This window comes from Crassostrea angulata, chromosome 8 (assembly GCF_025612915.1).
Source record: "Crassostrea angulata isolate pt1a10 chromosome 8, ASM2561291v2, whole genome shotgun sequence".
In the NCBI taxonomy this organism is placed as follows: Eukaryota; Metazoa; Mollusca; class Bivalvia; order Ostreida; family Ostreidae; genus Magallana; species Magallana angulata.
This window is the reverse complement of record NC_069118.1, coordinates 46,752,704-46,775,850: the sequence shown is the minus strand read 5'-3', so window position 1 is coordinate 46,775,850 and position 23,147 is coordinate 46,752,704. Positions and strand designations below refer to the sequence as shown.

At 33.6% G+C, this 23,147-nt stretch overlaps 1 protein-coding gene and 1 long non-coding RNA gene across 2 annotated transcripts in view; one reads left to right on the top strand and one right to left on the bottom strand.

Annotated features, from left to right (window-relative positions):
- Window positions 1–7,410: 7,410 nt before the first annotated feature.
- Window positions 7,411–11,565, bottom strand: LOC128159157 (uncharacterized). Its single transcript, XR_008240127.1, has 2 exons — window positions 11,427–11,565; window positions 7,411–8,795 (listed from the first exon to the last, which is right to left on the bottom strand). It is a non-coding gene; the product is annotated as an uncharacterized LOC128159157 (long non-coding RNA).
- Window positions 11,566–14,285: 2,720 nt separating this feature from the next.
- Window positions 14,286–23,147, top strand: part of LOC128159144 (serine/threonine-protein phosphatase 6 regulatory ankyrin repeat subunit B-like) — a 60,696-nt gene continuing 51,834 nt past the window's right edge. The window contains exon 1 of the mRNA XM_052822201.1: window positions 14,286–14,513. The gene's annotated coding sequence lies outside the window, so the exon portion shown is untranslated. The remainder of the gene's footprint in view (window positions 14,514–23,147) is intronic.

The window sequence follows — 23,147 nt, the reverse complement described above, 5'->3', positions numbered from 1 at the left end:
GCCCCCTGGTGGATCTTTTCAGATGAAGGGCAATTAACTCTGTTTTTACATGAGTGTGTAATAATTAGAATAAGAGTTACAAAGTTCCTAAGGTATGCAAACATTTACTTTGTACATGTACCGTATAGCAGATCAAGATGCCCATTATGTGTCTCCAAACGTGAAAGAACTCAATTATGTTTGAATGAGGAACAATTTCTACAGTTGTTACCGTCTTCCTTGGAAGACGGTATAAAGAGTTGAAATAATTTACGGTCTCCGGGTTGTGTACTTCCTCTCCTTTGTGATTGGTAGAAAATACATGATGTGAAAATCTACATTTATTTCATTGGTTGAAATACTGTTCGGCGCAAGGGAGATAATTTTCTGATGATCTTTTTCACGTACGACTTAACAAATTTCGTAGATTTCAAATCTTAAAAAGTGAGAAAACGAAAAAGCAATACAAATTGCTATGAATAAAATTTAGTCTTTGATTTTAAGGTTCAACTAGTTTAAAGTAAAATTCAATAATATCTATTAAAATTATTTGTTTTTTTTAGCATTGTTTATTCAAATATTTATACCAAAATGTAAAGAAAAAATTGATGCGGTATGCCTAATATCGGTAAAGTTTTTTGCACCTTGGATAGATAAATGCAGTGGTATAACTTTGATCTTATCAAAATAATACGAGTCTACGACCCTACCTAAGATCTCTTTCACCCTATAGTCGATCTCAACTTACAAGCTCGGGTACACATTTCTCAATTTTAGACGGGCAGACTTAAACGACACATGACACTCGCCATGCTATGTAGAGGAAGGTGACATTTATATAAAAAAGAATTAAACTGTCTTTGATAACTAATTGCTGTTTAGGGTTTGTTCTAAAGACGGTAAGCTTTTTAAAAAAAGCTAAACTTGTTATGTTAGATTGCGAGCATGTGCTTAACACCATTGAAGGAACATACATTTATTACTTCGTACATAAAACGGATACACAGACACACATTAAGTCATACGACAAATATTCATACAAAACACGACACTACATTCAGTGATGTCATATTTTAGATATATGGCTTCAAAAGTAAAACAAAAATCGCAAAATTTGTCTTTAAAAAAATTCACTCATTTTTTTATAAATTTCCCTGATTTTATGCTAATCGTCTATCACTCTCGCAAAATTTAGTTTTGTACAAGTCACAAAGGGCCTATAGAACATGTTACAAACCTATCAAATGTTAAAATGTAAATAATAAATAAAGTATAATTAAAAAGAAAAGTATATTGAAAATTCATAAAATTGCTTGTTTCTGTCATTTTTGACTAAAAAAAACCTTCCGCAAGATAAAATAGTTTCCATAAAAACTTGTTTGTTTCTTGAATTCAAATGGATTTTCTTTATGAATGTTGTATGATTATAAAATAATGATCTATCTGCGAGATTTAAATTAATAAAATCATACTCCTATCGTACTAGGATTTCGCTCAATACGATATTTCAGTTAATTAGATCCTCGGGATCTTATCCGTCCTTGACCAGACACCTGGCGTTGTCTGTGCCACGTTATATAACCCAGAATTATCTCCTCCTCGACCTGGGGAGTAGCCCTTTCCCTGTATAAAAAGAGGAGGCAAAAGACAGCTTCCAGTTGACTACTCTTTTATTCAATTTTGATAATGTTGTTTGCGTTCGGAGCGTTATATCCGTCCGTAGCGTTGTGTGCGTCCGACGGGCCCGGGACTCTCCGGATTTTGTGTCTATCGAAGGGCGGAAATGTAGTCCTTCCGAAGGAAGCCGCCTGGGATGAAGATGCCTCGTGTGGATTTAGTACCACAGATGGATAGTTGAAATTTAAATCATCATTAGAATAAAACAAAGGCGGGGAATATTGCGAAATGTTTTTATAGTTTTGGCTCAATCCTGATGCGAAATCTGGTCTATACGTGTTAGCGTTAAATTCAATGTCTGAATCTTCAAAATCAGGCTGAATAAATTTTGAGTTAGATGTTACAGAAAGTCTTGACACAGCTCTTTTAAGTTTTGAAACGGCGTTAATTTGGTCATTAACAAAGTTCTCTAACTGGAAGAATTGACGTTACCGTGGCTTGGACGAAGAATGGATTCTCCACCACTCTATCGTACTAGGATTTCGCTCAATACGATAGTTCAGTTAATTAGATCCTCGGGATCTTATTCGTCCTTGACCAGACACCTGGCGTTGCCTGTTCCACGTTATATAACCCAGAATTATCTCCTCCTCGACCTGGGGAGTAGCCCTTTCCCTGTATAAAAAGAGGAGGCAAAAGACAGCTTCCAGTTGACTATTCTTTTATTCAATTTTAATAATAAAACGTTCCGATCAAATTCCACAATATAATATAATGTATTAAACATTAATTACAAAAACTCTGAAAATAAGATATTATATTTATTTGAACCCTCTGAATCATTTTTGTAACTTTTATTAAAACTGCACAAGTATCTTAATATGATATTACCTGTATAAAACGAGGAGGCAAAAGACAGCTTCCAGTTGACTACTGGAGAGCCGCTTTCCCCGCACCTCTGATGAAAAAGATCATCAGAAAATTATCTCCCTTGCGTCGAACAGTATTTTAACCAATGAAATAATTGTAAATTTTCACATCATGTATTTTCAACCAATCACAAAGGAGAGGAAGTGAACAATCCGGAGACTGTAAATTATTTCAACTCTTTATACCGTCTTCCAAGGAAGACGGTAATCAGATAGTACACTGACCCCCATATTGTCAAAATGATACTGAATACATATCTAGGCAAACTGGATTAATCTTTTAAAATTCGTGATATTCAAAATGTTTTTTTATTTCAAATCAAATTGTAACTATTAAAATTGTCTATTTTAAGTGCAAAAAGGCCACACAAAAAATTATGCAGGTTTGTACAAATTTTTCTCGTAATCCCTCTATTCAGTGTGACCATTGTGCATAATTAAAAACAACATTTCAAGACAAAAGTTTGCTAAATCAAAAATAATGACAACAAAACCTAATCAGGCTGAAATGGCATTTTAGGCGCAAAAAGGTCAAATTAAATTGGCCATAACTCAAAGGGATGAACACTGGCCTCCCATATCTTTGTATTTTTTTAGTCTGTTTTGTCTACAGATTTCAGTGATATACTTCTCAAGAAATTCTTGATACAAGAACATTGAGGAGTGGGATACCCTAATTAAGGCTTCCCATAGCGATGTGAAGAAAGTCACTTGTCTATTAATATTTCATATAATATGACGTCATAATCAACTTTGGCGTCACGATCTGCATTCCTTTCGATGTGTCTCAGGGAATGTATCGTAACGTTAAAAGTAAATTATATCGAAACTGATTGTTCCCTTTACATTGATGCTGTCGTTTTTGTAAGATGTACAGAATTCATTCATATCAGTAATTAGAATTAAAAAAATCTGTAGATTTAAAGCTTCGTTTAAAGTAAAAGACTATTTATAAATTAGTGGTTTGGAGACTTTCCCTGTTATGTGTAAACAAGTGAACAAAGGAATGTTACGGCATATAAAAAGAGTTCGGCGCAGGTGAAAGATTAGTAAAAATGTACCTTATTTTGATGATTTTGCGACATGTTTTAACAAAATCTTAAATAAACGAAATATGTATTTGAAGCCCATGCAAGCAAGAACTTCAAAGTGTATTATATAACAAAGGATTTTTCTTTAAAATATTTATGATTTTCAATTTCATTAATCACCTCCACCGATGCAATTTAATTAGACAATATGTAATGTTAGGAAACGCACGTCACGTGACAATGAAGTATATATGACGTCACAAAAATGCATCAAGTATTGTGTTTGACATCGTTGTCAATATATGATATAAAAATGTTAAGAAATACTCCGGTCAAGCAATTTCTTCATTGATTTAAAAAAAATATCGTTTTTCAGCTGTATTTTTTCTCCTTAACATTGCTGTTCATGCTTTCCTCCAAAAATGGAGGGTAATTTCACCCACAATGCAAAGCGACTTTCCATATATGGTAAAAATTGGCAGCCATCTTGAAATTGAGGTTACCTCCAAAAACTAAGGTTGCCTAGATATTATGTGCCTAGACCTGTTATAGCTAGGCTCAAGAACGTAGAAGGCTAATAGTCAGTCTGTAAATTTTTAATTCTGATCATGCGCGGATCTAGAGGGGGTTAAGGGGTCCGGCAAAATTCAAATATCTTTAAATTGCATTATAGAATTACCAAAAATATGTCTATGACCCCCCCCCCCCCCCCCCCGGCAAACTCAAATAACCGTCGGAAACACACACACCCCCCTCCCCAAAAACAAATTTTATTGTAAATGAAATGTAAATTTTTGGCAACAAATTTTTTAATAATATACTTGTGTGTGTTTTATCAATATCTCTTTAATTGTAAGTCAAGCTTGTAAAATAATGATTGTGTGCATGTAAGGGGGGTACTCATTAACAACCATGGTCAAAATACTTTATCATGTTACAGAATGAGATGGTAATTTGCATTTGTGCACAGCAGGGGGGGGGGGGGGTGTAGGTTCCAAGATTGTTAAACATAATAGATTAATTAACATGTCCAGCATATATTCTTCCTTGGTAATAAATTAATGTCTTATCAGAACCAGGCAAATTAAAATTCTCTCATTCTGATTCTCATTAAACAATACAAATTTGGTTCATTGAATAAACGACCTTTAAAATAACGCAATCTGTTGTTCTATTTCATTGCAAAATTAATGAACTTAAATTGGACTCACTGGAACATTTTTGCATCAGGTACTTGTATTGGGTAAAAAAATTGGGCGCACAAGATTATAAGTTTGCAGGAATCATCGACACGAATCAATAGTGATTTAAATGTCTATAACCTGGAAAGGCTATGTACAGATTTGAACAAAAATTAATTACTCAAGCTATATCATGTTGAGGGTTGAAGTACATGTCTATTTCGGCTATTAAAAAAACCTCACAAGCTTTCTAAAAATGGCAATGAGAGGGTTAACCGATAACTAGTTATATTGGAAATGTTAATGCATACATATTTTAATTCATTTATTTCGTATATCTTAATAAACTAGTAATAAGAACAGAAAATAGTGTTTATACGGTAGAAATCAATAACAGCAAATTAAAATATACCGGTATTCTATAATTCAACATCATGTTATATCAACATAATTTAAGAACAAAAAAAGTTTAAAAAAAATAAAATGAAAAAGGAGTCACCGGTAGGATGTGAACCCCAAACACCGCATGTATGTATTCACTAATCCAGGACGAAACCACTGAGCCATGCGTGACTTAACAATATGCGGTATAAAGTATTGTTTGAAACAACATTGCTATATCCATGGACTTTGTTTTTTATCCTCCCAAAAATATTTTGAAAAAGTACATAATTAGTCATCTCTGGGTCATTTCTCCATCTTTTTTTAAAAAGCGACATCTTTAATGTTGAAATATGTAATCTTTGCACTTTTCAAATTTGTGGAGAGAAGACCCAGAGACAATAAAATCATTTAAAAACAGCTGTAAATAAGTATGATTTTGCATGAATTGCATCGTGTTGCTATATTTAGACCCATATTATGATAAAACCTTTTGCATTACAAACATTTTGATACCCATTCCACGTCCAGCAGAAACCAAATAACGGTTATGATTCGGAAAATCTGCCAAATTAATTGATAAAATTTCCACTCTCGTTGTGCGCCCAGATTCCTGCCGAATCTACATCTTAAGCGCCCACTTTCTTTACCTGTAGCAACAAAGCTCAAAGTTGGGGAAAATTGATATGGTGTTTCTCTTGGAAATGCTTATTTATTATATATATCGAAAATTTTAGTTGACAGAAAAAAAATTCTGGATCTGCGCATGCTGATGTTTGTCTGTTGCAAATATATGAGAATTATGATTTTTTTTTTAAAATACACATACATCTAAATAATTAATCAGATTTAAATAAGTAGATAGATCAAGTACATATATAAATAGGATAAAACACAAGAAGTCGAAAATTTATCGTTCGAGCTAATATGTTGGATCACATCATGAAAATGATGTCATTATCTTAAAATTCACGCTTCCACGCCCCGCCCACCGATGGCAACCAAAATCACGAGACTCTACAGGCACGTAGCATCAGGGGGGGGGGGGGGGGGGGGGGGGCACTTTTGCTCGCAGCGACAAATTTTTTAAAATTTACATAGAAAAAAGTGAATTAACATGGAGTTGCCCCCCCCCCACTTTTTTGGCTCTATGTAAAAAATTGATACGAAAATAACGAAATGAGGAGTGAAATTGTAAACAACATGGCGGGGGATTTAGAACTCGTCCCTGACAACTTCACAATAGCGTCGTTTAATCACGCCTTTTCTGAGAAAAGTCTGTCAAAAGGTTTAATTTATTTTCAAGAAGGGTACATTCACAACGTAACTATTAACAAAAACAAAGATAACACTGTAATTATTAGCGCAAGATGCTTCCGAAGCATGAGGAAGGGGGAAACACCGGTAGGGCTGATATATGCACCTATTATCTTAAATATACATGTTAATGTATGCATTTTACATTTCCAGACTAGTGTGAATTGGGTAACAACCCCAATGATGAAAAATACACATATACACCGCTGTAACGGACGCGTATTGTTCATGTACAGCTGGGTAAACTTGACACAGATAATTAACCCTGTTTTTACGAGTTCTTTTGCATAGTTGTTGCTGTTTGGTGTTTTTGTTGTTAAAGAGGTATTATAATTTTTCAAAAGTTGCTACATGTATGTTTCGTATTCAATCAGCTGCTCCGAGTCCACTCCTTTTGTAATATTGACGGTAAATTATTAATACACATGTATCAGGGTAAAACACTACGTATATGTTATATGAAAGGTAAAACTAATGAATTAATGATTTTATAATCCTTGTGATGATACACAATATATATACCTGAATTTTGTCATATTAAATCTTATTGACAAACAATCAACAGTTCTTTGTCGCACATAAATAGTTTCACTAACATATATTGACTTTTGCTGTTTTGTTGATATTGTTCTAATCTTCATACTTTCATCTGTGTAAATATTTAAAACTTCTATTATACTGTTATTAAAGACAACAAATATCCTATAATTCATGAGAAAATATTCCAAAAAAATTGCAGGGTTTCCGGTAAATGCTCCCATATAGTTGGACTAACAAAATGTATACAACAGTTCAAAGTTCTTGGTGTTATGGATGTCCCCACCGAGCAATCTTGTACAAGCCTTCCCCAGCAATGGAATATACCAAGAGGAAATAAAATACAGCCTGTTTCAATAAATGAAGTGTTGGTTGTTAAAGCTAAGGAAACTCACAAAAAAGTTCCAGTTCTTCCAAAAGAAATTAAATCCAGGTATATGAATTATCTGATAAATTGTAAATTTTATTAATTCTATTGTAAAAATCATCACCTGATTCAATCACATCTGAATTAATATAACAATAGAGTACCTGAGTTGACAGAACAATCACATCAAATGCTGAAGTCACTGGATGGACTACCAATATCAAAGTTGAATACAATACATGTACCAACAATAAAAAGTGAATTTGGTGATGTGAAGCTTGGGTCAGCTCTCAGCTATCAGGTGTGTAATACAATACACTGCTCGCACATAATCATCCAACAGAAAGAATCAACATAAGACATACATGTATGTAACCATATATATTCAATACATAGATGTTCAATTTAAGAATCAAGATTGTACAAATCAAATACATGTTTTTGATTAAGCAAAAAAATCACTTATTTTTCAACACCGGATTCTGCCACAGAGTTAGTAGTACACAAACGGTCCAGATTTTATTAATTGATCCGAACAGACTAGTGGGAATGCAACCAGACAATATTTTGAAGGTTCTTATTTTCCTAATTGCCCTTTCAACATGAATACGATGGGCTGCAATTTTTTGTGTAATTTCTACATCTGCCTGACACATTTGAATACCCGAATTCACAAAAGATGGCAAGTTAAGATGCAATCCAACATTCTGAAGTTCACCAGATATCGTGAAACCTTTGTCGGCATTGATCCTGTAAACAGCTCACTTACAAAAATTATGTTGCCCATGGGGTCACATGCTACCAGTCCTTTCAGGGTTGTTGCTGACTTATAATCAGAGTACATCTGTGACTGTAATTTTAACGATGACGGTTTTTGGGTCTTAAGTTCTGTGCAATCAATGATGGCTAAAGTGTCTGGAAATTCTACTCTGAATTGCAAAGGCATATTTCGAATTATGTCATTTCTGTGTGGCCATATTGGTATGGATCCAAGGATCAAATACATATGTTCAATCAACGCAGAAAATATTTCACTCACAGACTGAGTTGATATCAAAAACCGAGCAGCTAGGTCTTTCAATCCAAAGTTATGGCGAAGTCGCATCAGAGTTAATAGTAGCTGAGTTTCTGGTTTTATGGTTTTCACATCTTTCCTTTTCTTTGGGAATACTGGCATTTGTTGTTCAGTTAAAATGTTGTACAAAGTTACAAAAGTTGAATGTTTAAGGTTAGTGTAGTAGAAAAATAAACCAGTGATTTTCTTCTCTGAGGCAAATTCAACGTGATTTAGCATGAATAATCCTTATGGGAAGGAAAATATAAATTGCAAAATCTGGTTGATTTCGAACGGTTGATAATTGTAAGTTTAAATGCTGGTTAAGAACTGTCTGATGATGAAGTTTTTCCTCTGTCTCTTGTAGCTTTTTATGCATTAGATGGTTGATCTGACATGAATCTGTGGACCAAATTAAATGTTTAATAGCATTAAGATACAAATAAAATTTGCCACTTAAATACCTATTCATGTATTCTATAATGATTTTATATTAGATGCAAACTTGAAAGTTTGCATTGATATACCGGTATTTCTTTAAACACATGTACAAACAATATAATTACTGATGTGAACTTGATTAAAACCAATTGTTAAAAAAATTATTTTCAACATGTTCAAATTGGTGCCTAATTAATTTCAGTCAAAATCAAAGGGCATACGAGTGAATGATGGATTGTTATTAAATGTATTGTGGAGATACTACCTTTCCACAGACATCAGTTGTGAAACTCCCCCCATGGTACAAGGAATTACTAACAGAAGAACTGATCCCCTCTAATCCAGAAGACATAGAAAAAACAACAAGGAACCAATATGAAAATCCTGTCTGGTTTAAATATCGGGCAAACCGCATCACAGCATCACAGATGCATCGAGTTGTAAAAAGGAACAAACAACCAAATGATTTGCTGTTAAACTCCCTTTTTCAAAGTAAATCATCGACAAAGTCTGCAGCTACAGAATATGGATTAAGTAGGGAAAAACTGGCCAGGGAGAAATGAGCAAAACTCAAATCAGTCCAAAATGCACACCTTCATGATTGTGGACTGATTATCAATAATGCATTCCCATTTCTTGCTGCAACTCCTGATGGTAAACTGTGTGAAAATAGAGAGTGTGGGATTGTTGAAATTAAGGTAGCTCGCGGGTTTACATACTTGTGAGAAAACCTACCTTGAAAATTTGTCCGCGTGATCCATAGGTTTCAGAGTTTTATTTCTAAAATTTATTTGAGATTCGTCTGCGCGGTAATAATGTTACCATGTTTTAAATACAGTGTCATTAATAAAATCAAGCAACGCCATTTCAATGAAATATATAGTAAAATGCACATCTTAGTCGAGAAACGCATGACAAAACTATGCTCCAAACTTTTAAACGATTCAGACGAAATTAATTATACTCAACACAATAACAGAGGAGACAATTTTAAATCAATTCATAACAAATAATCAGTATGTGTTCTCGGCCAAATTTTGGCAAAACAACTTTTAAGATTTAAAAGATTTCTCAAAACCTTATATTTTCATTACGACGTTAGCCCGACGTCATTATTTCCTTACGTCTGCGAACCCAAAAATTGAAATGCATTTATTGACAAGACTAGCTGATTAACACATTTTAGAACATGTAAATACTAATTTTATCACATGTTTATCCAAATATACGGTGGATATCACTCATGGGATAAATTTTTGATATTCCACTGTGTGTTCTTACGCCACGTGACGTCATAGTTAATCATTACGTAGGTTTAGACGGTTGATTGACGTAGAATGAAAAAGTAAATAATTAATTAAGTTGAGGGGTGTTGAGATATAAATTTGAAACATTTAATGTTGTTTCAGTTATTTGTCATGAATTCATAAAAAAATGTTAGAAAATGAATGTCTGTTTGTTAAACTTCAAGGAACTTTTTTTCCATGCGTAACGTTGTTGACGTGTTGTAAATAATGTGTTGTGCGGCTCACAATCACAATTTTTACAGAAAAAGTTGGGATTAACAAAATACTTGCTAAAACATGTGATAAAAAGAATCTCTCATGATTTGCGATGGTATATGATTTTTATCCAACTCGTTGTGTGTTTTCTATCCCCTCGCCAAGGCTCGGGGATAGAAAACACATAACTCGTTGGATAAAAATCATATACCATCGCAAATCATGAGAGATCCTATATATACATTATTGTAAATGTTATCAAATGCACAAATGCAATAAATGTAAGGCTGTAAAGACACAGAAAATTGCTATTTTTGTTTTTATGAAACTCTGAGTCAATCAATGCAAAAAATTTCCAGGCAACTACTGACATAAAAGTTTGTAATCGTATACAATAATACAAAAGAATTTTAAAAATTTGATCGGTAGTTAAAATTACGGAAGTTATATTTGTAAAAAAAAAAAATAGCGAAGTTAATGCATACGGTTCAATTAATTTACTTGTCTATTTTAAAACATGATTTTAAGTGGAGGAGTTCCAACGCACACTCATACTTTATAGAACAAAATGTGACAATGCATGTGACATCTTTAAATTTTCAGCACTTGATCATAATAAATGTTTGTATAAACAGTAATAAACTGCATTTAAGCTTTTTGAAATATTTCCCTTTATACTTCTAAATATCTAATTTGTCATTTTAAAAAAAAATGTAGCCTATGAGTTTACTATGACGGTCAACTCTTTACGTCGAATCCTACTGTGACGTCAGCAAACCCGCGAGCTACGTTAAATGTCCATATTTGGCCAGAGATTTGTCAATTTCTGAAGCTTGTTCTCAGATAAAAAATTTCATTCTAAAAGAGGAAAATGGTCTAATATCAATAAATAGGAATCATGATCATTATGTTCAAGTACAGGGACAATTACTTGTGTCTGGTGCACCATGGTGTGAATTTATAGTCTACACAACAAAGGCATGCTTGTTGAACGAATTTTCCCTGATGTTTCATTCATGACAGACATGCTTCTAAAGCTGTCTTTCTTCTATAAATTCTTTGCTGTTTCCTTCTTAAAGAAGCATAATACCTGCAAGTAATGATAGTCCCTCAAAACAATTTTCAGCTGGAGTTGGCCCCCTATCCAATGACGACTCCCCAATCTCATCAATACATTCTTTAGGCGAGGTTGTACATGGATCACTTGCAGTTGTTGTATGTGAATTTTGTTGAATATTATGGTATGGCCTGTTAATAAAATGTTTAATTATGAATTATTGTTTAACTTCAGTATTGTTTTAAAATCTATCATAAATTTGCAAATTAAAATTTCATTCATTATAAAGGAAGTACATGTATATCCATATCAAATTAAATGGGATAAGATTATTATACTCTGTCCCAAGTTTCAGCTTCTACCACTTTTTGCGTAATATTTCGAAAATCATTAATACCTCTCTGCCCAAAGTACATGTGTACATCCATTCACTAGAGAGAAAAAATCCAGATCCCCTAGCTGTTTTGAATCGCCCTCTCTATTGCTTAAGGTTTCTCAATACACAGCCCAAAATAAAAAGTCTACAGGGATTTTGCACTGCAGACCGTATAAAAGTATCTCATATGATAACGTTAAAAAATTGTGCGAGGTGTCACAAACTTGTACTTCCAAATGAAGAAAAGATATCAACATTTTCCATTATAAATCTCCATAAGAAATTTGTTTTCATTCTTGTGAGAATCTCCAGGTAAAAACAGATTATGTACATTGTATATCAATGAAGAAATCTTGGATTTTTTCCTTTTTATCAATCTGAATTGTACTTAATTGACAGGTATGTTTATTTTTTGTCGGAGGTAATTGCCGACGAATGCGGGACGGTTCGCCCCGAAAGACCTTTCGTCCGGAGATGTTTCGCGCCGTTTAATTATGTGGTAATTATGCAGTAAACTAATTATCATCATTAACTTCTAGCTGGACCTCCAAATTAGTTATTAAAAAACGGGAAAGCTGATTAGACATTTAATTATGATTGCTTAATAAACATAATTATATATGCACGCGGATAATGATTTGGCACATTATATAAATTCAGATTTTTTCAAAGATAATTTAAAAAAGAAGGATTTTTAATGCAGTCAATTTTAATATTTTGTATTAATATTTATCATAAAACATCGCATTTTATATATTGTTCTAAAAAATTTATATGATTATTGTGATGTATTTCATAATAATTTAATTCTAGTTGTAACGTGCTTTCTGATTGGCTAAAAAATTATTTTATATCGTATAAAGAATGTTGCCTACGTCATAGTAAGAATAACGTCAAAAACGTATCAATACGCCTGACGTTACGTTTGAATTTTGTACAGTTTTACGTCATTTTAAAGGTCAAATGACCGTTTTTATCTACAATGAAGAGTAAAAAAATTAAATTTTAAGCAATGAATTCATTATTTATTAGTTTTATACGATATAAAATGGTTTGAAACAGTTTACTCTTTTTTATAAACCGCTTCGCGGTTTATAAAGCATAAACTGTCCCAAACCATTTTATATCGTATAAATACTATTACTTATTAGGTTAGTTACTGACTCACTACGGAAATATATTGGGTTGATCAATCTCATAGATGGCGAGGCGAAGCCGAGCCGTCTATGAGATTGATCAACCCAATATATTTCCGTAGTGAGTCTGTAACTAACCTTATAAGTGTTTTGTTTTCCCGTTATCAAGCGACATATTCATTCAAAAATACTGCAGTAGCGGTGATCTACGCAAAGCCATGTACAAGATGCCTTACATCCCGTCCAACTCATTTAAACTCTTCAAAATTATCAATACCACCTTTCAAATACGCTTTAAAAAAATCTTTGCTTCACCCATATTACTTACAATGTTTTGTTGCTATTCAATTTTAAACCTTTGCAGAGATTTGAGCAAATTTAGACGCTGCCATTTTCTTCTGCTCCAGACACAACAATGTGACGTCAATATTCAAAGGGCAACTACTCTAACTAAAAAATAATTCCAAAGGGCCACTACTCTAAATATTTTAATGACTTACTGAACACGATTTTTGTGTTTTAAAATAATATGAAATATCGAGATGAGTAGGTGAGGCGGCGGCCAATGACGGCCATATTGCCTAATATTAATCCTCACAGAACCTACATAGAGATATATGAGGCAATCACGTGCCATGTTTAATCCAATGAAAATGTGACATTTCAGTCTGAGGGAAAACAAATATTAATATTTACTCATTATATTTACTTAAATTAAAACGTTGTGTATAAATGAAAAAAAAATGTTTTTCAATGATTTATATATAAAACCTGGATAAAACACTAAAAGTAAGCAAAATTAACAATATATTTTTTAATTTTCATTGTTTTCAAGTTGCATATTATATATATCTTAATAAATTATTATATGATGAATTACGATGTATTTCATCATGTCGCATATGTATATGTAACCGCTAGTTCTCATAATTAACACCCGTCTCATAATTAATTTCTCCTCTTTAGCTTGTCATGGAGCGCCTCCAATTTAATTTTCACACCTTTATTAGGAGACCGATTCAGAACTTAATAACGATTGCTAAATAAACATAATTATATATTTTCACGTGGATAATCGTTTTTATACAATATTAAAGTTATCAGTGAATGTGCCACAATGAACATGATCATATGTTTTCAATAAAGTCAATAATAATGACACGCATATATATTTATTTTTAAATATTTATCTAAATATTATTATTTTTAAAACCTTGCAATATATATAATAATAATATATAATAAATAATATAGGTGGGAAACGTCTCAGGGCGAAAGGTCTTTAGGAGCGAAACGTCTCGGCGCGAAACGTCTATAGGAGCGAAACGTCCCGTTACCATTGCCCGACAAATATTCCGCGATTCTGATTGGCTGAGCAAAGATAGCAACAGCATCACTAGTGACGACGTGGAAGCGTGAAGAGAAAGGGTGGCGTCGGTCTTGAGAATCTACGCAGATTTGGACATGGTAGAATTTAAAAGAAGTCAAGAAAAAACGTATTCCAATCAATATTCAGAAGAAATGGAAGCAATATTAATCAGAAGAAGTGCACGCATCGATTCCAGTGTATATTAAGTCGGGACCCTTTTGATCAGTGCAGTGCGCAGCGTAAGTAGAATTAAAAACCAATATTTACAGCCATTAAATTCCATGATGTTTAAATGCCTCTAAATGCAACATCTATTCACTGCGTATGAATTTACGAATAATTTACATAAGCAGTTCTCAAACAGTGAATTCTATGTTATTGCACAGGGGCTTGTGTAGATAAAGAAACATCGTTATAAAAGTGGGTACCTCTAGTGTCTAGTTTAACAATTTAAATGAGAAATTAGCCGATGAAGTGAGGCGATATCCAAGATGGCGTCCTCCCTTGTTATTGAAGTACCCACTTTTTTAACGATTTTTTTTTCTGCACAAGCCCCTGTGGTTATTGGTTAAAAAATGTATTAGATATATCATGAATGTTGTCAAAACACCATGTTTTATAATTATTCAACATTGACGCTATTGTTAAAAGCAACATTCCAAGAGCTATTTATCATGGATTATATTTTCATGCTCGTGGATCTCATCTCAACAGTCTATGTGAAAACCAGTTTAAACCGGTTTTACAAAACAGCTATCCTACGTGATCTGCACTTTATATCGATTTATTTAAGTGAACAATTGATTTCTTCGGTAAGGGAATGTAAATATAAGCATTAAATGATTTATTTTTGACGTCGTTGTGTCAACAACAGTCCAATCCACACTTTGCAAAAGTTGTTCCTCTTTGCGGGGTCAATCCAAAGGTCAAAAGGGAAAAAGCAACTTTTCCCTTCTTTAAGCAACCAAATATTTGGGCGTCCTCTGAAGAAAGCTCTTGGGATTTGATTTATTCCTTCGATGTGTTGGTTGCCCCAACTTGGGGCAATTAAAATTCACTGCGGAAACAGATTTTTAATGTCAAATGACAAAGTTACAACCCTCTAAACTACAAAGGCTACTGTGAGAAATATGTGGGTTTTTCCCCAAAGATGGCAGCCAAGGGACATAACTTTTGTAAAGTGTGGATTGGTCTACTGCCGTCAGGTGAGCAGACAAATTATCCTAACACGCTCTTCCCTGAAGTTTCTTTTAATCAAAAGCTAAATATTTTTAATGATGTTGATGTTGGGGCTCTGTGCTGGCCAGCTCATTGTTCTTATGCCATTTCTGTGTAAATAATCTTGGGTAGAACGCGCACGATGTACCGGGCATTGTCTTCTTGGAAAACACACTTTCCAGTCAAACGGAATGTGATTTTATGTGACGTCACTACATGGCTTCTCAGTAGATCAAATGTTGACAGAAATCTGAATAATTCGCCGATGTAGAAGTGTAGGGGTTGAATTATCCGAAGTTTAGGACAGAGTTAAGTTGTTTGACGCTAGTTCTCTTGATTGTTATTGATTTAATCGCCAGGTCAAAGCAAATATCGGTGCAACAGCAGAATTGTGAATTGTATTGGGAGAGGGCGGACTAAGTTATGGAACTTGTGCCCAATCCCAATTGTATTTTTGTATAATAAAAATATGTTCAAATCAAAATAAATTCTTAGGAGCTAATAAGGACATCAAAGACAAGTGTGGCTGAATTCATTTGTCCCAACTCCCAAGGGGGCCATTATCTGAGCCATTAGATAAGATGGAGCATGTGTTTATGGAAAATTGATAATCTGTAAAATGGGCGGTGGTTTGGGGGCTATTTTAAAACTGTTTCATGGAAACCAAAAGTTTCTATCATCATAAGGAAATAAATAATATCATTATTAATAAAGAAGTTGTAAAACTACTTTTAGAAGTTGTTTAAATTTATTAGTCAAGTAAATTGATGAAGTGACTCTATAGGGCATTAACTTAAATGAAATTCAAAATTACTGATATGATTGTACATATGTAGTGTTTTGGCAATTTGAAAATTGTTTGTAATATTAAATTTTCTTTTTTTTTTTTTTTTTTTTTTACATATTTTTACATAGTATGGAATTATAGTAATGTTTTGGGAGTTTATTAAATTTAACAAGCTCATCAAAAAAAATCATAGTCCTATGGGATCAATTTTCTGATATGGAGTTCCATTGTACCATAGGAGAAAGTGATGAAAATTTGAAACAACTGACTGGCTCTGTCAAGACTCTTATTAGAAATATATTCAAAGTTTTATCAACAGAAGAGCATTGCTTGGCTACCGGTATTTTCATTTTTTGCAAAGGGAGGGGTTATTGTCATTTTGTTGGTTTTTCTTTAAAACAATTAAATAAAAAAAATATCATCAGATACATAATTTGTAAATGTATTACTGTTATATATATAATATATATATATATACAGTGAAATTTTGACAATTTTGATTTTTTTTTTTTTACAATTCTAGAATTTTTGTATTTGTATGTGTTCCAAACCTTTATTATTCAATTCAATTATTTGTCCCATTTGAAATTAGCCTTGCGAGGGTATTAGCCCCATTAGGACAGTTCTAGTTTGATTTGAAAGAAAAAATTCATTTCCGAAAAAGTAGTATATTGTGTTTTTAAAGGATATCATCCCTCAATTCAGCTTTTGTGAAGATTTCTGATCTCTCATTTCAACATACCGGTATTTGTCATCAGAAGTTCCATAGACTAATAGATTATCCTAAATTTCTAAAACAGTACAACATGTATGTGTCACTGAGTTAAAACTTGAAACATACTTCTTGGTAATGTGTTGTCATATTAAGAATTTTTTTTAGAAAATACATACTTCAGTATTACAGAAGGGAAACATATAAATTAGTAATACCATGAACTGTTTATTTTTAGCTCACCTTAGCTGAAAGCTCAAGTGAGCTAGCTTTTCTGATCACTTTTTGTCCAGTGTCCGTACCTCTGTCGGTAACAAAAATTTCTGTCGCATTTTTTTCAGCAACTATTTATCGCAGATGCTTGAAATTTTAACTGTAAACAGATAGCCATGCAATGACCTTAAATTGCTAGTATTAAATAATGGTCACTATGATATTTGAGTGTACCTAGGTGCTGCGCACTGAATGGTGTTAATGATAATTAACAGAATGAACTCTGTGACTCTTGTAGCAATGCGTAGTATTCCTAAATGATGTTATGAAACCAGGTGCATAATACGGGCATAATAATATCCAAATTGAGAGTTTAACAACAAGTGACATATTTGGCGATTCTGTGTCTTCAACGTTAGCTCTGGTACTCTATATTGAGTCATGTATTGTGTATTCTATATATTAACCTTTGTAACCTTTTATGCTATGTATGAATGAACGTATTATGAGTAAGTGATGCCTCATACTAGGTGGGGGACTCCGAGACCCAGGACTCGGAGACTCACATCCTGCATCAAGACTCTTTGATTGGCAGTTTTGACGGTTTGTTACTTTATTTAGGAATAAACTATTAATCTTAATTTTGAACACTAAATGTTCACTCATGATCGTCGTAAATGGGCCGAACTAGTCAGAACTGTCCATCATAAGTAAAACCTTATATATACCCATGTAAAATGATGTTGAACAGATTTAGAGATAGATTCCGCTTGGATAGATTCCGCTTAAAGAGATTCTTAGACTCTTGATTTGGGCTGCTTTTAATTGTTGTAACTATACGATCACGCTTAATAAAACCGCTTGAGAAAGAGATACTGTACTTAATTAATTGTCATCACTAAGTTTGAGCTGACCCTCAATCGGATCCGTAAGACAGAAGGCTTACATAACACAGCATATGTTTTGGCATGCCATATAGTGAGAAATATTTTTGTACCAATCGGATGTCAACTTCTTGTTAAATGACGACTTTGTTTAGTTTTTGCCAAAATTTTCAAGCAAATTCTCGTCAAAGATTTCTCGGCAACCATTTATTGCAGATGCTTGAAATTTTAACACAGTATGTATATTTTTGTACCAATCGGATGTCAACAGGAATAAATGATGACTTTGTTTATTTTGCATATTCACATCAGAGCGGGGTATCACTACATGTAGTGAGCACTTGCTCACAGATATCTTGCAGAATTTTAGACTTTTTTTACCCTAATGTGTTCTAGAGCTACCTACTGATTGACCATGAGAGAGAGAGAAAGAGAGAGGGTAACATTTTTTGTCTTTTTGGCCATAAAGGGTGTGTAAGTGTCACTATTATTGTTTGTCCTTGTCAGTTCAGAAATCCACAATGCAGTTAATGAGGTGTGACCACCCTTATGTTTAGATAGCAAATAAATTAGCCCCAAAAAGGATCAATTAAATTAAAACAATTACAAGCTCCAAACACAATTCATTCAATTCATGTAGCAATTACGGTTCCCTCAAAAATCTTTTTTTTATTGTGGATAATATTTCAAGTGTAAAATTTGATCAAATTTTTAGTTTGCAAGATATCAATAACAACATAATAATTATGTATGGAGGGTAATCGTGTTTAAAAATCCAGACATGTAAACTTGTAAATCCAAATATGCAATCGTATTGATGTGTGAGCCTGAGTATGAATATGTGTAATTCTGATCATGTAACCTATAAAACTCGGGCATAAACACGTGTAAGTTTTCACTCAGTTCCTTCACATGATGCACATTTTGCAACTTTATTGTTTACATTAGTTAATTAAACCTTCAACTTTGCACTCTTTTAATCCGTAGTTTCTGCATTTGTAACTTCAGGCTCGGCAATATACAGTCCCATGTAACTCCATTGCTTATGAATTCTAAGAATTTCGAGAGAAAATTTTTAACCGGGTTTCCGATTATTGAAATAGTAAAAATGGCGGGCAGGCGAGTGGCTGTCAAAAAGGTACCCTTATTGTACCGATAACTCCTCGAACAGTTTTCAAGATAGGAAGTTGTTCTTTTGCAGATCAATTGTACTTATATTAAAGGTGTGCAAATTGCTAGGATTTTGATTTCTGATAATTTATTAAAAAATATCAGCTGTTGAACTTTGTAATTTTTGGGCAAAAACATTGCATATAGAGTACCCCATTTCTTTGGATAGGTAGTATTTATCAATTCATGATTGACAAATGGATTATGGATACTGTTCACACAAAAGAAAACCCGTTCTGCTGTCACATTGACAGCTTTACTCTTGTTTTTTTTTCTGAATTAGTAAGAATAAACAACCTTCAAAGATTTGGTAATTTTTCGCGGAAAAATTTATGTTACTTTACATGTATTTATACACATTTTGATTTCAGGACCGTTAACCTTATCTTTGGAATATTTAACCGGGTTTTCCAATGGAAAAATCCGGTTATTAAAATGGTGAAAATGGCGGGCGGGTGGGCGGGGTGCTGCCAAAAGGGTACCCTCATTGTACAGATAACTCCTCCTACAGTTTTCAAGATAGGAAGTTGTTCTTTTGCAGATCAATTGTACATATATCAGAAGTGTGCATATTGCTAGGATTTAGATTTCCGATAATTTATGAAAAAAATACCAGCTTTTGAACTTAGTCATTTTTCGGCAAAATATTGCATATAGGGTACCCTCATTGTACGGATAACTCCTCCTACAGTTTTCAAGATAGGAAGTTGTTCTTTTGCAGATCAATTGTACTTATATTAAAGGTGTGCAAATTGCTAGGATTTTGATTTCTGATAATTTATTAAAAAATATCAGCTGTTGAACTTTGTAATTTTTGGGCAAAAACATTGCATATAGAGTACCCCATTTCTTTGGATAGGTAGTATTTATCAATTCATGATTGACAAATGGATTATTGATACTGTTCACACAAAAGAAAACCCGTTCTGCTGTCACATTGACAGCTTTACTCTTGTTTTTTTTCTGAATTAGTAAGAATAAACAACCTTCAAAGATTTGGTAATTTTTCGCGGAAAAATTTATGTTACTTTACATGTATTTAAACACATTTTGATTTCAGGACCGTTAACCTTATCTTTGGAATATTTAACCGGGTTTTCCAATGGAAAAATCCGGTTATTAAAATGGTGAAAATGGCGGGCGGGTGGGCGGGGTGCTGCCAAAAGGGTACCCTCATTGTACAAATAACTCCTCCTACAGTTTTCAAGATAGGAAGTTGTTCTTTTGCAGATCAATTGTACATATATCAGAAGTGTGCATATTGCTAGGATTTAGATTTCCGATAATTTTTGAAAAAAATAATAGCTTTTGAACTTAGTCATTTTTCGGCAAAATATTGCATATAGGGTACCCTCATTGTACGGATAACTCCTCCTACAGTTTTCAAGATAGGAAGTTGTTCTTTTGCAGATCAATTGTACTTATATCAGAAGTGTGCAAATTGCTAGGATTTTGATTTCTGATAATTTATGAAAAAAATACCAGCTTTTGAACTTAGTCATTTTTCGGCAAAATATTGCATATAGGGTACCCTCATTGTACGGATAACTCCTCCTACAGTTTTCAAGATAGGAAGTTGTTCTTTTGCAGATCAATTGTACTTATATTAAAGGTGTGCATATTGCTAGGATTTTGATTTCCAAAAATTTATGAAAAAAATACCAGCTTTTGAACTTAGTCATTTTTCGGCAAAATATTGCATATAGGGTACCCTCATTGTACGGATAACTCCACCTACAGTTTTCAAGATAGGAAGTTAGTCTTTTGCAGATCAATTGTACTTATATTAAAGGTGTGCATATTGCTAGGATTTTGATTTCCAAAAATTTATGAAAAAAATACGACCTTTTGAACTTAGTCATTATTTGGCAAAATGTTGCATACAGGGTACTCCATTTCACTGGATATGGGTTGACATGGATTATGGATACAGTTAAAACATAAAAGAAGACCCGGTTTGCTGTCAAATTGACAGCTTTTCACTTGTTCTTCATTTTTTTAAAGAGGGTGTTGCTTCTTATGTCTCATATTAATCACAATCTCAAAACCAATTTCTTTAAATATTTTGTTTTTCTTATCGATAGCTTTGCAATTGACAGCTGGCCGACCCCGTGTAATTTTTCGCGATGTGTGCGTGTGTGTGGGGGGGGGGGGGGGAGGGTCTTGTCTTGTCACAACTTTGTGGTAGTGATAAGCATGCACGGATCCAGAAAATTTTTCCAGGGGGGGTCCGAAGGATAATTGTGTTTGCCAGGGGGGGTCCGAGGCATATTTTCGTGATAATTTTACTATGTAAATTCAATAAATTTTCATTTTCCAGGGGGGGTCGGGACCCCCCCGACCCCCCCTCTAGATCCGCGCATGATAAGGATGCATTTGGAGACATTTTCTAAATTCAGCCGAGGCCTATACTTTAACAATTTGTTGCATGTACTTTAATAACAGTGGCGTCGGAAGCAAATTGAAAGGGGGGAGGGGTTAACTAATCATAAAAAATCTTGACAAGAATTCCCATAATCCGTGGGGGGAAGCTATACCTATAACTCCAATCTTACCTGCCCCCCCCCCCCCCCCCCCCCCCTTAAATCAAATCATGAAATTCCTAATCTGTGGTGGTGGTGGGGGGGGGGGTGCTAGTATACCTACTATGACTCAAATTTTCAATATCACTATTAAAATTTCATTGGGGGGAGGGGGGGGGGGGACTGAACCATCCCTATTGTTATGTTCTTAATGGTTAGGTCTAATTTGGCAAAACAAGTAGAAGGGGGGGGGGGGGGGGACTAAACCCCCCTAGATATATGAAATCTCATTTTTCATATCATTTATAATGAAAATACCCTTTTAACTCTAAAACAGAATCAACTTGAAAAGTTTATACAATATGTTCAGAAGAGGTATATCATTCACATTTTAATGAATTAATTTTTTGGGAGTTGATTTTAATCAACTCTCCTATGCAGTTACTACTTTGCAAAATTACATATCGTTGATTTTAAAATTAATAATAATTGATAAAATCAACTCCCGTCAGTACTTTGATTATTAAAGGTAATCAATTATTGCTTGATAACATGCAATGATGTAATCGATTACATTCAACAGGTTGGGGAAACTATTTTCTGTGACGTCAGAATAAATTGACATACTAAATGAGGCACAGACGTAATTGACAAACTGACCAATCAGTTAAATGACATTTCTGGGTTGAAATGCATCATGGGATAGTTCCTACAAAAATACTATGTTTAAAAAATGCAATGGTTAAAATTTGGGTTCATCAACTGCATTGTATAAGTCTATTTGTTGACAGAAGCCTTACTGCCAGCGCTGATTTTTAGTGAAGACAGATTTCATGTGATTTCACGGTCCTAAGCATTCGACTCTTGTTCGTACAATGTCAGGCATTCAAAACCTCATGTGGCCATTTAAAGCTTAAGTGTAAATGGTTACAAGATGCATGTGTTGTGCGTACTCTTGATATTAATCCATGTATTCTTTTAGACAGTACTTACAGTTAGTGTATGCATCTACTCGGACTTATGGCATATTCTATTAGAGCGAGATTATACAAAGATGACACATACTACTTCAATATGCATGTACATATGATCGATGTACATGCATATTGATTATTACTATTGTGTTATATAAATGTCATACAACAATAAACATGTATCAAGATGAATTCAGATTTAAATTCTAGTCAACAAATAGCACTACAACAGCGATAAATACAAAATTTACGAAAATCAAATACTGGAATATAATGACTTATGAAGACTATGAGTATTTCAATGTACTATTTAACATGGAAAATCGGCAATGTTTGTTAATGTGAGCATGAAAAATTTTAATTAGTACCTAATCTTTGCATTCTTTACAAAAA